This window comes from Homarus americanus, unplaced genomic scaffold (assembly GCF_018991925.1).
Source record: "Homarus americanus isolate GMGI-L3 unplaced genomic scaffold, GMGI_Hamer_2.0 scaffold26351, whole genome shotgun sequence".
In the NCBI taxonomy this organism is placed as follows: Eukaryota; Metazoa; Arthropoda; class Malacostraca; order Decapoda; family Nephropidae; genus Homarus; species Homarus americanus.
Window position 1 is genome coordinate 6,176,680 of NW_024724368.1, and position 16,972 is coordinate 6,193,651.

Genomic DNA, 16,972 nt, shown 5'->3' on the forward strand with positions numbered 1-16,972 from the left:
CAGTTATTTATTTTGCCAGTCAGTCAATGAATTAATTAATCAGTTCTACATAATTCCAGTTAGTCATCTTTGTCAGTCATTAGAGCAGTTATTCAGTCACTCATTCACAATGCCAATCGGTCACTTTATCAGTCAATCGCTCTACCAACCAGTTCCTTCATCAGTCAAGAGTTGGCAATCAGGTGAGTCTAGCTGAGGGAATTATGAGACGGCCAAGTGTGAGCTGAGAGTTAATGAGAGAGATCGACCTCACATTTTATACCTGTGTTGTAATTAGTAAGGAGTACACACCTGTTACAGTTTGAGCAGTACGTGTCTGTTACAGTGTGGCGGGGTACATGTGTGTTACAGCATGAGGAGTACATATCTCATATCCGTTACAGCATGAGGAGTACATGTCTGTTACAGCATGGTGAGTACATATCTCATGTCCATTACAGCATGAGGAGTACATGTCTGGTACAGTGTGGGGAGTACATATGTTACAGCATGGGGAGTATAATACAGTGGCCTGATGGTCTAGTGGTATGATTCTCGCTTAGGGTGCGAGAGGTCCCGGGTTCAACTCCCGGTCAGGCCCAACTAGTGTTTTAAATTAGACAAATTTAGATTTAGACGTGAGATAGATAAACACTGGTTTGTAAATATAGTAGTGGATGAGTGGAACAAGTTACCGAACATCATCATCAACTCTGGGAGGCTTCTAATATACAGCAGGTTGGATGTATGTAAGAGCGGTATGGGATGGGTGTAAACGAGGCTGCCTAGTGTGGGACAACTGCAGTTTCCTCCAATCTTATGTTCTTATGTTTTTACAGTGTGGAGAGTACTTGTCTGTTACAGTGTGAGTAGTACTGTACTTGTCTGTTACAGTGTGGGTAGTACTGTACTTGTCTGTTACAGTGTGAGTAGTGCTGTACTTGTCTGTTACAGTGTCGGGAGTACTGTACTTGTCTGTTACAGTGTGAGTAGTGCTGTACTTGTCTGTTACAGTGTGAGTAGTGCTGTACTTGTCTGTTATATTGTTCTGAGTACATACCTGTTACTGTAGAACTTGCTTGTAGTTAGTGTTTTCGTGTTCATTGACATGTATCTGTGTTTTATTTATAGTAGTAGGTAGTAGTAGTAGTAGTAGTAGTAGTAGTAGAGTAGTATAAGTAGTAACCCTCTCAGCGTTAAGGTCAATGTACTACTAACATATGATGGTAGACTGAATCTGAGGTCTTGTACAGTCCACCACAGATGTAGTCCCTTGTGTGGTAAGGTTGAATCGTCGTATGCAGCGTTGTTGAAGTGTTGCATACATAGGTTAGTTCGTGTCTGCGTGTTATATTGTTGAAGTCCAGCTTGCGGCATTGTTGAAGTGTCCCATGCTACAGAATTGAAATTCCGCATGTAGCAGAATTGAAATGCAGCAAGCGGCAGAGTTGAAGCGCCGCATGTTGAGGTCTCTCATTCGGCAAAGTTGAAAGTCCCTCTTACGCCGGAGTTGTGGCAGAGATGAAGTCCCGCATGCGGCAGATTATTACCAGCATCACGTACGGGGTCCCGCCAGGAGCTCCCGCACATACACCGGGGAGGGGGGGTCAGGCATTAATCACGACGGGCATCATACCTGCAGCCAATTACACAGGAATTTATCTCCAATATATATTATGTATCCAATCATGATACTTAACCAAAGATTCGATTACTCGCGGGTTAATCCCTGACCTCCTGACGATTGGTTTCCCTTCACTAAGTTCCAGTTGAAATGGATCCCTAAATGTAAACAGGCTCCAATCATCCCCTGGACCCTAACCCAAAATTGGACCTAATCATTAGCATTGAGGCTCGTGGGGGAGGGGGTGAAAAGAAGGGGTTGCATTTAAGGGGAGGGTGAAAGAAGGGGTTGCATTTAAGGAGGGTGAAAAAAGGGGTTGCATTTAAGGGAAGGGGGTGAAAAGAAGGGTTGCATTTAAGGGAGGGGGTGAAAAGAAGGGGTTGCATTTAAGGGGAGGGGGTGAAAAGAAGGGGTTGCATTTAAGGGGAGGGGGTGAAAAGAAGGGGGTTGCATTTAAGGGGAGGGGGGCTAAATATAAACTTCTTCGCCGTGAAACAGGTAAGACCGCCGTTAATTAATTATACTGTACAGGTAATATGTTATAATTTTAATGGGTTCTTCATAAGACTCCCATGATATAAACACAATCAATTATAATGTTAAATGGATGGTTGAGGAAGGTTAATGTAAACATGGAAGGTTACCAACGTAAATGAAACTCACAAATGATTAACTGTTAACTATTGGTCTTTTCCCTAAACATTAATTTAGTTATTCTATTTAGGCTAATAGTACTATCAACCATTCTACTTAACTAGGCAAGCATTAGCAAATATCTAATTAATATTCTAGTTAATTAGTGACGTTATTAACAAACTTCAACCTCACATTACAATATTTCTGTTAACAGCCATCAAACACAAAATTAACCCTTCAGAATTCTAGTTAACAGTCATCAAATAATTGTAAACATGATACTATTAGAGAGGAGAGAGGGAGAGAGGAGAGGAGGAGGAGGAGGGAGAGAGTGTGTTACGTGGCAGAGAACTACTCGTATCTATGACAAGCAGAGGCGGTGCAACTCAAGAGGAGGAGCCACACTTGCCACACCAGTAAGGGAGCCACACTTGCCGCACCCAGTAAGAGGGCCACACTTGCCACACCCAGTAAGAGGGGCCACACTTGCCACACCCAGTAGAGGGGCACACTTTGCCACACCCAGTACAGGGGAGCCACACTTGCACACCCAGTAAGAGGGGCCACACTTGCCACACCCGCAAGAAGGGCCACGCACACCCAGTGAGGGGAACCACACTTGCCCCGCACTTGCTAGAGGGGCCACACTTGCACCCAGTAAGAGGGCCACTTGCCACACATAAGAGAATGATGAAGTAGAAAGAACAATAATAGCAACAATAACAACAATAACAATAACAACAATAACAACAACAACACATATGGTGGATAAACACAACAAGAAATAAATGAACTAACAAAAAAATCATTGAGTAAAGGTCTACTTGCTTGATAAAATATGGATCACCTGAATAATAGACACCCCAGCTTATTTCACCTGAAGATTAATCACCCTTATACCACCTGAGGGTTAGGTTAGGTTAGGCAAGATTATTATTATTATTATTATTATTATTATTATTATTATTATTATTATTATTATTATTATTATTGTTATTGTTATTGTTATTATTATTATTATTATTATTGTTATTATTATTATTATTATTATTATTATTATTATTGTTATTGTTATTATTATTATTAATTATTATTATTATTATTATTATTATTATTATTATTATTATTATTATTATTAAAACAGTAGTAGGAGTAAAAGAATAAGAATCCCACGTCAGAGAAACAGACAGACAAACACAGATAATGATTAAGAAGGAACAGGTGAGAGATGCAGCAGAGAGGAGTAGGTGCAGTAGAGGTTAGAGTGACTCCAGTCTTCCACGCCTTAGCCAGCCCCACCCCCTTCCCTCCCCTCCCCTGGCCCACACCCTCCCTCCCTCCCTCCACAAAAACTCGCCACTCCACTAATTGGCAGTTGATTCACTAGATTGGACGAGGAAGCCACCTATGTGAGACTCCTCTAATTAAAGTGAAGGTATCGGGGCAGTGTGTTGTCGAGTGTCTTTTAAAGATCTGTTAATTCTCTTCTAGTTGCTGTTGCCACCCGTGAAGGCAGGTGGGGATAATGGTACTACTACTACTACTACTACTACTACTACTACTTTTTTCTTTTCTTTTTAAACGTGGCCTTCAGCCTCCCCCAATAGCCACACCTTCGCCACCATTTAATTACCTTAATATTAAATATCCTAATACATAAGTAGCTATCCTATCTGTGTTGAATTAGTTGAGCCGCAGATCTATGCGGCATTCAGTGACTGCTGCCTCATAGTCAATATCTGCAGCAGTTGTCGGAATTGGGACCGATGCTCTCGTTCCCCTGAGGCAGAGCAAAGCCGACCGAAGGAGAGAGAAAGACAGTCGACATTTCATCTAAGATTGAGTGAACATCAGTGATCAAGGTTTGTGGTGTTTGTGGGCAGCAGTCGTGGACGGTCCTGTAGTTAATGGCCGCCTCAACCAGGTAAACAACAACAACACCTGGGACTCACCTGCCTACCTGGTCAATGGTAACAACAAGTCCCCGTCTTGCCCTCACGATCTACCTCTAATTGAATATTGCTGTTGTCATTTTAGTGTTTTTTTTTAAATTAATTAATTATATTGTGAGAGAAAACAAAGTACCTGCCTTGTTATTTACATCTAGTGAGGAAAGCCCACAGGTTCGCCAGAGTTCCATATATGCAGGAAGTATAAATATAGAGGAGAAGGAAGAATATGAACAAAACTAAAAATAATTATGACACAGATAACTTGTATTTAGAGCAATGGCCTTAGTGTTAATAGTGACCTGCACAAGAACCAGAGAAAACTAATAGTAATTAAAGCAATATTTATAATTTTCTGGATTTATGTAATGAGCTCCACCCACTTTTGACGTCATTATCAACCACCAGAATTATTGAAAATGATTGGTTGCTGGTTGCTAAGCGCATCATCGTGGCGCCAAATCAGTGAATTTACCAATGTGACTTCACGATTTACTTAGGAACCAACAGCCAATCATATTCAATAATTCTGGTGGTTGATAATGACGTCAAAAGTGGGTGGAGCTAAGTCGATAGGTCAATTACGTCGTGGTTGATGGTTCACTTTACCGTCATGCTTAATGAACTTTGTCTGACTGCATTACTGAGGCCAAGTGATCTCTGCCAAGTCATTAATAATGTGATCCCCCGAAGAAGATCGTCAAATGATTCGAAGAAACGAAGCACTCGACTACAGTGTGTCGTTTGTGAATGTGAATCACCCAGATGATTCACAGAGATTCGATACCTCAGTAAAATAAATGAATAAGCGAATCACTGTTGAGGTTTATCAGATGATTCGAGACGATACAGAGCTCTTAGAATGTGTTTTATAGACACGAATCTCCGAGGAGGTTGAGCAGCCCAGTAATTCATTTATAGAGAACGATTCCCCGCCGAGGATGATCCAGTGATTCGTTGAAGGAGAAGCATCGTCCAAGGGGGGGTCTGATGCCGTCGTGAGCCCCGATAGAGTCGTCGGGTTGGGCCGAGGGACTGGTGGGAGCCGAGACCCGGATGACTGGCTAATCATTAACTCAGCTGGTTCATTTGGAGTCACCCCGGGTACCTGATGACCTGAGAATGACTCGTGATTAGAGCAGAGATCCCTCACTGTGGTCGGGCTAGCCCCTCTTCCCCTGAATGTAGCCCCCTACCCTCAGACCCCCCTTCCCCTAGCAACACAGTTCAGAGATTGCTTTTTTCTCCCTCAGCATTCAGTTTTAATTAACCTCGAGATTCTCTATTATCTCTTATTGATACGACAGGTCTAGCGGGGAGATCTCTTCCTGCCGCTGATGTTAAATTGAATGTTTTATATCTGTTGGTAATTATGTATTGAAATAAAACAACGTCACGTGAAGATAAGGCAGCCCAATTTATTTCACCTGATGATAAACTTGAAGACACTAACGCTACCTAGGAGGCATTAGGTTAGGTTAGGTTAGGTTAATGTTAGAGGGATTAATCATTAAGTGAAGTAAGGTGGGTTGTTTAATCTTAATATGATCTGTAAAAAACTAGAGGTTTATTTAGTGTTTAGTTGTTATTAAATATTTTTCAGGTTTCAGAAATATTTGCGAGTTTTTCAGTGTTATTTGTGTCGTCCATATTGTATTACGGATTGTCATCTTCCACCTGTCCATACCTAATTTGCCTCCACCTCCTTCACCCTCACCCACTCCTCCACCTCCACCCACTCCTCCACCCACTCATCCACCTCCACCCACTCCTCCACCCACCTCCTCCGCCTCCACCCACTCCTCCCTCCACCTCCACCCCTCCTCCTCCACCTCCACCCACTCCTCCACCTCCACTCCCTCACTCCACCTCCACCCACTCCTCCACCTCCACCCACTCCTCCACCCATCCAAGGCCTGTCTCACGCCCTCTACCATACTCTTGAAACACTACCAGAGCTTATATTCACCTTCTACCATCTGTAGCTTACGAGAACCAGGACACACACACACACACACACACACACACACACACACACACAAAAGAACGAAACCTCCGCCCTGAGAGACATTATCTTTGGGACGTCTCTATTCTCATCACCTTCCCAGCTCCTGAGGAATACCTGAGAGACTGATACAATCGCAAGTTAACACGTCCCTGAATGGTCTGTTGGTGACGTGTGGTGGTGTATGTGACGTGTGGTGGTGTATGTGACGTGTGGTGGTGTATGTGACGTGTGGTTAGGTGTATGTGACGTGTGGTTGGGTGTATGTGACGTGTGGTGGTGTATGTGACGTGTGGTTGATTGTATGTTACGTGTGGTTGGGTGTATGTGACGTGTGGTGGTATATGTGACGTGTGGTGGTGTATGTGACGTGGTTGATTGTATGTTACGTGGTTGGGTGTATGTTACGTGGTGGTATATGTGACGTGTGGTTGGGTGTATGTGACGTGTGGTGGTGTATGTGACGTGGTTGGGTGTATGTTACGTGTGGTGGTATATGTGACGTGTGGTTGGGTGTATGTGACGTGTGGTGGTGTATGTGACGTGTGGTTGATTGTATGTTACGTGTGGTTGGGTGTATGTGACGTGTGGTTGGGTGTATGTGACGTGTGGTTGGGTGTATGTGACGTGTGGTTGGGTGTATGTGACATGTGGTTAGATCTATGACACTACACACCCGCATGACGTATTACACAACTGCATGACACTCCAGTAACACTCACACACACACTACACACCTGTCTGACACACTAATTACAAGGCATCACGTTTTGTCTCCAGGTAAATAACAGGTAGACTCCCCTTTACCTGTATTACTGTTATTATGTGTACTGTAGGTCAAGTCAGGCATAAACCTCCCCACTGCCTGGCTCGCTCTTGTTCAATATTCAGAGAGGCGCGGAAGACTCACCGGTGCCTCGAGGGTCCTGAGTTGCGTCTCATATAAGCCAAGAGGAAATGAGGACGATTTCATACTTCCCGGATACGAAATCGATCTGTCTTCATTCACTGATAAATGATAAATAGTTTCTATGTTTCTTTAATTAGTTGGGTCACCTGATGGCTACGCACATGCTAGTTAATTTCACTTGATGAAATTTCCTCACTCTACCTGGAGGGGTTAGGTTAGGTCAGGTTAGGTCAGGTCAGGTCAGGTTAGGTTAGGTCAGGTCAGGTTAGGTTAGGTAAGGGTTTTTCGTTATCTCGTAAACAAAGACAGCAAACAATTAGGTGATGTAATTACAGTAGTTTTCTTTATTGTTGTTTATCGTTAATAATATGGTAAATCCATCATAATGTTCGTTCTAAGGTCCCATAATTCTTGGTGAAGTTCCGTTTTGTTTGGGCTTACGGTACCTTCGTATTTCTCATTACAGTAAAAAAGTAAAGTCGAGTTTGGAGTTTGAGTGTCAGGTCGTAAATGAGTGAGCGCCGGGTAGCTGCATCTTGTTGGTGTGATGGATGAGAAGGACACCGTGTGAATGTGTATTAGGCAGGTGGGTGTACCTTAATGGCCGGCCAGTGAAGCTCCTCCACCACCACGTTAATGCCCTCAAGGATTTTGCGAGTGGGCAGGACACGTCTCTTGTAGTCTAGCCTGGCCTAACCTAACTTAAGCCGTAGTCTAACCTACCTGAAATAGCCAACTCCTATACAGTTTAATTTAACCTAATCTAATGTGGTGTAACTCAACCTAACTAATCGTAGTCTAACCTAAACTAAGCTAATCTAACCTTACATAACTTAACCTAACTACATAATTTTCCTAACCTAAGCTAACCTGACGTAGTTTAAGCTAACCTAATCTAAAGAACTTGACGTAACCTGATCTCTTCTTACCTGAATTAACATAACCCAATTCAACCTAACCTAACCTAACCTAACCTAACCTAAACAAAATTAACAAAACTTAAACATGACCTAACGTAACTTTACAAATGTGTGGGAAGATGACCTAACTTTATTCATTTAACCTAAGTTAGTTTTCTTATCTAACATGATGTGATATAACCTTACAATCCAAACAAATTTAACCTAATCTTTTCTACCTAACCTATCGTGTTACCGTGTGTGTGTGTGTGTGTGTGTGTGTGTGTGTGTGTGTGCGCCATCATCAGAACCCCAACACAGCTGCAAGTTGTATCAGACCCCGAGACTTGCCACAACAACAGAGGCTATACGCTACACCACACCGCCAGATTACCATCACCGGGACAAAAATTAATGTTCCCATCAAGTTTCATTAAAGGCCATTAATTCAGCATTGCAGGTTCCCGACAACAATGTGTAGGGGCGGTGGTGGTGGGCGTGGGCGTGTGTAAGGGGTGGGGGATGAGGTGGGGGTGGGAAAGAGGTGGTGGGGGGGGGAAGGACGAGACGGGGGTGGGGGGGTAGGGAGGCACAGTCGTGGTCGTGAGGGTGAGGAGGTAGGCGGACAAGCAGGCCCAGATGAGGTAGCTGAAAATTTGCGAGAAGACATGATGTTAAGGACAGCGGGAGGGGGTCTGGTGGGAGGATGTAAGAGAGTCGCTCCGTGAAAGGACCTCGGGTTATGAAGGACTCTTGAGGAGGAACTTGATAAGAAACAATACTGAAGGAGAGATAGGAGAGGGCGGTGCTGGGAGATGTGAGCAGTAAGTATAGATCAAGATGATATAAAACAGTCTGTATAAAAGAGACAATAAGGGTGAGGGGACGTGGCTGAAAGATATGAAGAAAGTGTGATCATTAGAAGACGTTTGTATGAGCCAGTGAGGCGACGTACGAGGAGTTAATTTTAAAAGGAGGAGGAGAGTGGATGGTGTGGGGCGTGACTGCTGGTGATGAAGGGATATGAATAAGAGGAGCCGTAGTGTGGAGGGGAGGGGTCCAGGTAGAGGCAGTGAGAGGTAAGGGTTTATGTTTGGTTATCGTGGCCGGTAGCGGAGGCTGATGGTCGCGCCCTCGGCTGTGGTCACGTACTGCGAGAGGAGGGGGCAGGGGGCGCTCTCAAACACCCCCCCCCCCCCACACAACGCTCCCCCTTCACAACGCCCCCCCTCACAACGCCCCCCTCACAACGTTCACCCTTTCACATCGTTCATCCCCCCTCCTACCACCGGTACTTGATCCTTCTCTCAGTAACTCCATTACTTGGTGTTTCGTTCAGTCATCACGACCTGATGTTAATCCCCAAGTTTCATAAAAAGACTTGATTTGTTTTCTACTGGGCGAGGAACGATGAATTTTTTGTAAGTCATGATGGAGAATTTAAGCATTGTTTGTATAGCACACACTCGCCACCTGTCCTCCTCCTTCCCCCTCCAGCATGGCAGCAACAAAGATACTCGAGTGCAATCTAAAAAGGTCCGGGAATGAAAGGAGTAAAAGTAACTGTGACTTTATCAAAGAGGCTCCGTGAAAGGCCTGGTCCCCCTGCCAGCCCCTCCGGTAGTGCGGAGGTCCCATAAATACCTCCCAATGAGTTCGCTCAGACCGGCTTTGTTATGATAATGCCGAGTGAACGAAGTCATGCCTGAATCGTTCGTTTGCCATCACCCATTGCCGCCTCTTGATCACGTTCAGCCCAGATGGATTTTGGACTGCTGAGGTGGGGAGGAAACTGACGCCCTGGATTATCTTGTCGAATTGGCGGCCATTCATCACGCGGTGGAGGGCGCCGCGGCCCTGATGACCACAACCCGTCACCAACACCGGTTTTATTTATTCATCGGACGACTGTGTGTATAAAAAAGATGCCGTTTTGAATCCACCATTTCATCGTGCTTGCTTGTACCCAACGGGCTCTGACCTTCTCCAGTCTTCAACAACCTTTATGCTCACATTTCTTTCAGTGGTGGGCGGAGCTCTGGCGCTCTCTTCTCCTCCTCAGGGTTTTCCTTGTCCAGCACATTTAATACCTGGGCGTGGCGTGTACTGACGGCCTTCCTCGGCGTCATCCAGTGCGCGTTAATACAGCCGAGTAAAAGAGGTAAATGTGGCAGTAAAAGTCAGCTATCAGGTAATAATGGGAGCGAGAGAGAGGGCGTGGATAACGTCCCGTGAGTGAAGGAGCTCCCACCCACCCTCCTCCACCTACCAGATAAGCGTCCTGTCGTCACTCTTGAGGACCTCGGCCTGTCATACTTTTGAATGTGACATCACGACCGCCTCTCTCTGAAGGTATATCCGAGGAACAGTTGCTATCGTGGAGACGTGACTGTTCATTACACGGAGACCACAATTACAGCTATATTGTACTCGAGGGAGGTGGCAACTCATGTCTAGTGATACCATTCTAAAATCTCTTATTTTGATTTGTTAATAATTCCTTTATCCGAAAAGAAGTACTGTAAGGGTCGTGTGGTGAATAAATGTGTAAAGTTTGAACGCTGTAATGGGTAAGATCTGTGTTACGTCGCGCTAGATATACGGTACAGTAGGTTCTCGTCTGAGGAAACTTCGGTGTATGTACATAGGACCTATACATTCAAAGAGATACTATCGCTTTGAATGTGTGTGTGTGTGGGGGGGGAGGGGGAGGAGGTAGTATTTGGAGAAGATTCAACATAGCCGCCTTAATATAAAAACAGCGTAGCGGATTTAGATAGGTCATCTCTCGGTGAATTTACGCTTTTGTGTGAACTGATGATTCTACTCTGCGTCGTGGGCACCTGATCCTCGTTATTTTTTAACCTTGATGTCTCTGAACTCAGTGTTATGGAAGGTGTAGTTCTGGAATCAAGAAAGTCTACAACATTGCCAGGTAGCGGTCACCAAAGAAACACAAACCTCAGTACAGTACAGTAAGAGCGACCCACATATTAATTGACCTTTTTTTATACTGTCGATATTTTAATTCAGTTTCGAATATGAAGTGAAATTTTGATACATCATTATTTTTGTTTACATGTGTCATTTACGGTTTGTTTTTATCATTGTGTACATCAAAAGTTATTACAGTTTGAAGTTGTATAATGACTGTTTTATATATACTGTTTTATAAGACATTACAGGACTGGCTAACTTGTATACTGCATGGTAGAGTGTAAGGCGGACTGTCACGTAATAAAACTGTGATTTCTTTGTTGGTCTCTATCAGACTTAAGGACTGGTGGGGTGAAGTCCACTAGAGTTGGTGAGTTGGCCGGAGTGGCGGGTGTCACGGCCACTTACCCCGCTGAGAAGTGGTTATTGCTGGCGGTTAACACTTTAAGTTGTCGGTCCGCCACTTGCACGTCGTTTTTACTCAACGTGTGAATCTTTTTGCTTATTTTTTTCCGTTTGTCCGTGCGTTTGTGGGTGAGTCCGTGCGTCCGTGGGTGAGTCCGTGCGTTCGTGGGTGAGTCCGTGCGTCCGTGGGTGAGTCCGTGCGTCCGTGGGTAAGTCCGTACGTCCGTGGGTTGTGGATAGGAGCAGGAACTTATAGCCACAGATAATAACCTGACGTACAGGGTATATCAACATTCTTCAACATCTATCTTCTTGTGTCTCCTCTTCCTGAACTTTCTTCCTGTTCTCCTTGTCACCTTCATTGTGTCACTATTACTGTGTCACTATTACTGTGTCACCATTACTGTGTCACCTTCACTGTGTCACCTCCACTGTGTCACCTTCACTGTGTCACCTGCACTGTGTCACCTCCACTGTGTCACCTCCACTGTGTCACCTGCACTGTGTCACCTCCACTGTGTCACCTTCACTGTGTCACCTGCACTGTGTCACCTCCACTGTCACCTTCACTGTGTCACCTGCACCCGTCACCCACTGTGTCACCTGCACTGTGTCACCTTCACTGTGTCACCTGCACTGTGTCACCTCCACTGTGTCACCTGCACTGTGTCACCTTCACTGTGTCACCTGCACTGTGTCACCTTCACTGTGTCACCTGCACTGTGTCACCTTCACTGTGTCACCTGCACTGTGTCACCTTCACTGTGTCACCTTTTTTGTCACCTTCACTGTTCCACCTTCACTGTGTCACCTCCACAATGTCACCTTCAATGTGTCACCTTCACTGTGTCACCTCCACACTGTGGATATTAAGAATAAAATTAGTTACGTCTTCTCTCAATTATACCAAATATAGCAGAGTGGTGCCGTGGAACCGTGCTGGGCCCTTAACCCAGAGGTCCGTGGATCGAAAGCTCTCTCTGTTATCCTCTTTTATCCAAATCCTGATCGTAGAAACGGATTTTTTAAATAAAATCTTCTATAATAGGTACACCGCCTGTGATGAAACTGGACGAGTGTTAGTCGTAGCTGCGTTAGTGCAGGGCTGCCGAGTACCAGGCAGCGTTTATAATAACTTGAAGAAGATAACAAAAACTCCCTCACAAGGAGAAAGATCATTGTCGGTCAGTTAGTCAGCATAGGCGGAGTTCGGGCGGAATAATGAAGAAAGTAATGCTAGAGTCAAACTTGCTGTAAACAGTAATGGTTGACTCCTGACTGTTTCCCAAACTGGGGGTAAATAACCTCATTCGGGTATTTGTAGCCCATCAACTGGGACCCTACTGGTACAATACCTCCGTAATTACAACAACAAACAAGTTATTTTTTTTTACTTCCATTATTGGTAGCAACATTCATGACATGTTTTGTCTTTGCATCTAGCAGTCATTTAGCAAGGAAGGATATAGTTAAAAAAATTTGGAGAATACTTAATTAATAATTTCACAAAATGATACAACTAACATAAAAATCCGGCAGATCTCTCTCTCTCTCTCTCTCTCTCTCTCTCTCTCTCTCTCTCTTCATTAAGACTCAAAATCTATCCATTATGTGCTGGAGGTCTGGACAATTTGTGGCAGTAGATCACGTTTGGATAACCAAGGAAAAGGTAGATCCAGCCCTAGGAAAGTTTGGCCTCCGCTGTACAGAAATTAACTATACAGATGAGAGGAAAACAAACATCATAATAATAACTGTTAATTATATAAACTAAATAAACCCTGAAACTAAATACGTACTATTGAGATGTTCTTCCTTAGGGTATTATATTGTTACTGCAGTATATACTTATATAGTAATGGTTACCCCTCGTGTACCAGGATGGCCGGCCCAAGGGCCACCTAGGAGTGAATTTGTTTAAGGTGTAGAAGCTGTCGCCAACACAACAACCACACCCTAAGTTAATGAGTTGCATGACCCAGTGTCAAGGAATATTCCGAGAAGACCGGACAACTCGCCAACTGCACTGGCTAGCCATTATCCCGGAACGCGATCCGAAAATTAACATCCAGGTTATCAATTGCTGCTGTGTGTAAGCAAATGGCGTAAAGAAACTTGTCCATAGTTCACCCTGCCCAGGAATCGAGGAGAGCATGCTGACCATTACACCACTTGTAAGATATTTAGTCATGGCCTCTGAAAGTTGGTGGATGGGTGTTACAGGCTGGAAGCTGTGCCGCTCGAGCTGTCAGCAGTAGCGGGAAGTAAGGAGTTGTGCGCAATCATATTTCACCCATCTGCTGTCAGTGTGATTCTGATCTTTTAAAATGTTATATTTTGCATAATGTAGTATTGCTGATACGTAATTTGTCTAAGTATGCCTTATTGTGGGGAAAAATAAGTATATATTAAATGAGCCCCTCGAAACAGTGAATTTGCTACCAGAGTTTGACAGTTAATTCACGTATAAGATTTCTGATGAACTTCCTACGTGGTCATGTTTGAAATAATGAATGTATGTATCTTTATGTAATTTAGCTGAATATTTTTTTCGTCAGAAACGGTCATCTCATGACACAGGTGAAAGTGCAGTAGAGTGACACCGACAGGCAACATCTTAAAAGCTTCCACACACTCAAACATTAACGTAGTTATTAAGAACAAATCAATTACGTCTTCTCTCCTGTGGTCTCAGACAGCAGAGTGGCGCAGTGGAAGCGTGCTGGGCCCATAACCCAGAGGTCCGTGGATCGAAACCACGCTCTGCTATCCTATTTTATCCAGGTCATTAGCGTAGAAACTGATTTTTTAAATAAAATATTCTATAATAAGTACACTGCCTGTGATGAAACTTGGGAGGTGGTGTCGGGAAAAACAGGTCAAAGGTCAAAGCTGCAGGAGGTTATCCTGGCCGGACTTGGGTATGTGCCCCGAGGTACAGTTGTGGACAAAAAGAATTCGGCAGGGAGGGAGAGTAAGATGCGTCTGCCTCATGATTAAACGAAAAAAAAATCAATTTGTCTTGTGGAAAGGAAATCGCGGACTTTTAATCGCCGCTTCTATGCGACGTGCCAAGTCTCCACCTATTCGCCACCTCCCTCCCTGCCGATTTTTTTTTTGTCCTAAACTGTACAGTCGGCAACAAAAGTTCTCGAACGCTCTAAGCGTCTTATAATATGACAAAACTAACGAGAAATCTTAACATTCCTCTGAGGAAGTTTTATTGCATATTAAATAACTGTACCTCTTTTCACCTGTAAATAACATAAAGACGAGCAATATTTTTTATTACTTATATTGAGTCACTTCCCAACCAGGCACACAATCCATTCTGAAACGACAAGAGCCATAACGCTCATGCTGACATCTGTCGTAACAGCTGTTTGAGAACTTTGTTGTCGACTGTACACACAGTCAAAAAAGTATCTTTACGGAGGTCAGATGAATTTCAAAACAAACACTGCGACTCCTGTTGTCTCGGTAAGGTTGTCAACACCCTTCGTCCGTTGTGGCTTATTATCCAACACAATATTGTAAAGATACTTCTTTAATTGCCTTACATCCTGTGTGACTATGTTTATAAGCCTTCAATGTCAGCGTAACAGATAAATAAATCTTACTCCAGCATCAGATCAGTACACTGGAAGAAATTATATAAGGCTTTCTTTAATTTAATTTAAATCGCCAACTGCACTGGCTAACCATTACCCCGGAATACGATCCGCAAATCGATTAACATCCAGGTTACCAATTACTGCTGGGTAGACAGAGGCAAATGGCGTAAAGAAATTTGCCCATAATTTCACCCTGCCCAGGAATCGAACCTGGGACTACTCCCTTTCGAGGCGAGTATGCTGACCATTACACCACTTATAACATATTTGGTCACGTATAGTAAAATATTTTTATTTATTTATTTTTTTGTGCTGGTCAAGCTCTGACCGTGGGCGAGATAAGCCCCGGACAACTCTTTCGGAGCTCGACCAACACGACCGTGTTTACATTATCATCTCGACTTAATTACATGTTACAAAATCACGTCTTTGTTTTCCAATGTTCTTTTCTATAATGTTTACTTATTGTATCATTAATGTCAACAAATAAGTGGCTTAAAGAATGCGAAAACAACTAATAACAATGTTATGCTAAAAAGGATAATTGCCGATTAGTGATGACTTCTGTTAGTTTGAATCTAATTTGGAAATTTTGTTTGGCCAGAAACGATCATGAAAGTATAAGACCAACGCCAGCACGAGCACTCAGCAGTGTCTGGCTTATCCTTAAATGCATTGTTACTCCTGTAGATATTAAACCAGATCACCTGATGAATGGACTCCTTAGCTTAGTTCACATTATGTTTAACCACCCTAACGCTATTTGACGGTTTGGTTAGTATTAGAGTGGTTTGGTTAGGTTAGGTTAACGTTAGGGTGGTTAATATTCAGGTAAATTATGCTAGGATATCTAATCTTCATGTGACTCGTATGTCCCGGTGAACGTTCAACTCTTCTCTTCAGTTACAGTCTGGTGTGGTGTGAACATAACTGTTTAACCTGTGTGGGTACCTGAGTGACTTTAGCACTAGGGCAGTAACCTGTGTGGGTACCTGAATGACTTTAGCACTACGTTTGAAAGTGTGCCTTAAAAGTGACATAAAAATGCTATATAATGTTACTACTCCCTAAAAGTGTTCCCTTAAAAGTGTTCCTTAAAAGTGTTCCGCAAAAGTGATATAAAAATACTGTACATTGATAGTACCCCCCAAAAGTGCTTCCTCAAAATGTTCCTTAATAGTGCTCTTTAAAAGTGACTGAATTTTTACTCTTCCCTCAAACAATTCTTCGAGAGAGTAACTTAAAAGACATTTCTTCACTACTACACCATAATGTTGCTCTCTCTATAGTTTAGTCAACATGTGTACAGTGCCACACCATGTTCTCGAAGCTGAGGTCATAATCAGGTGTGGAGGCGGACGATCCCCTTTACCTTCCCCCCCCCCTCCTTCCCTACCTAGCTACCCCCTAAACCCCCTACCCTCTGCCTCCTCACCTTCAAATCCTCTTTATACCCACCCCTAGACTCCCCTACTCCCTTCCCTCCCCACCACCTATACCCTTCCCTCCCCACCACCTACAACCCTTCCCACCACCTACACTCCACACCTCTCCATCCCCCCCCGCCACACCCCCACCTCGCTTGATAACATAACAGAGGGCCTCGTGAGTATGGAGGCTGGCGAGGGATTACTATTGACCTGGGCCAAGATTGTCAAAGGCTCTGAGGATAAATCCCTTCCCGGCCCTAACTGGAGACATGTAAGAAACGATCCAACTTGCTTACCTAACCTAACCTACTTGAGATTCTACAAGGATCACATGAAGAATAACACCCCAGCTTATTTCACCTAAAGATTTACAACTCCAAGGCTAACTTAACCTAACCCAACCCTCTATGTTGCGTTTGCGTGTTTCATAATCAGGAGTAAGAATCTAGGGTGCTTAATCTTCAGGTGATTTCTCTACAACAATATGACGTCTATTTTATACTAAGACTCTATCCAAAATTGATGAGTTCTCTTATAATACAACCCCAAGATGGCGCTAAAAGGTACCAAGACTTAACTGTGCG

The 16,972-nt window shown here is 43.7% G+C and overlaps 2 non-coding genes across 2 annotated transcripts; both read left to right on the forward strand.

Moving 5' to 3' along the window:
* Positions 1-508: 508 nt before the first annotated feature.
* On the forward strand, positions 509-580 carry Trnap-agg. Its single transcript has one exon. It is a non-coding gene; the product is annotated as a tRNA-Pro (tRNA).
* Positions 581-14,041: 13,461 nt separating this feature from the next.
* On the forward strand, positions 14,042-14,113 carry Trnam-cau. Its single transcript has one exon. It is a non-coding gene; the product is annotated as a tRNA-Met (tRNA).
* The last annotated feature ends 2,859 nt before the right edge of the window (positions 14,114-16,972 follow it).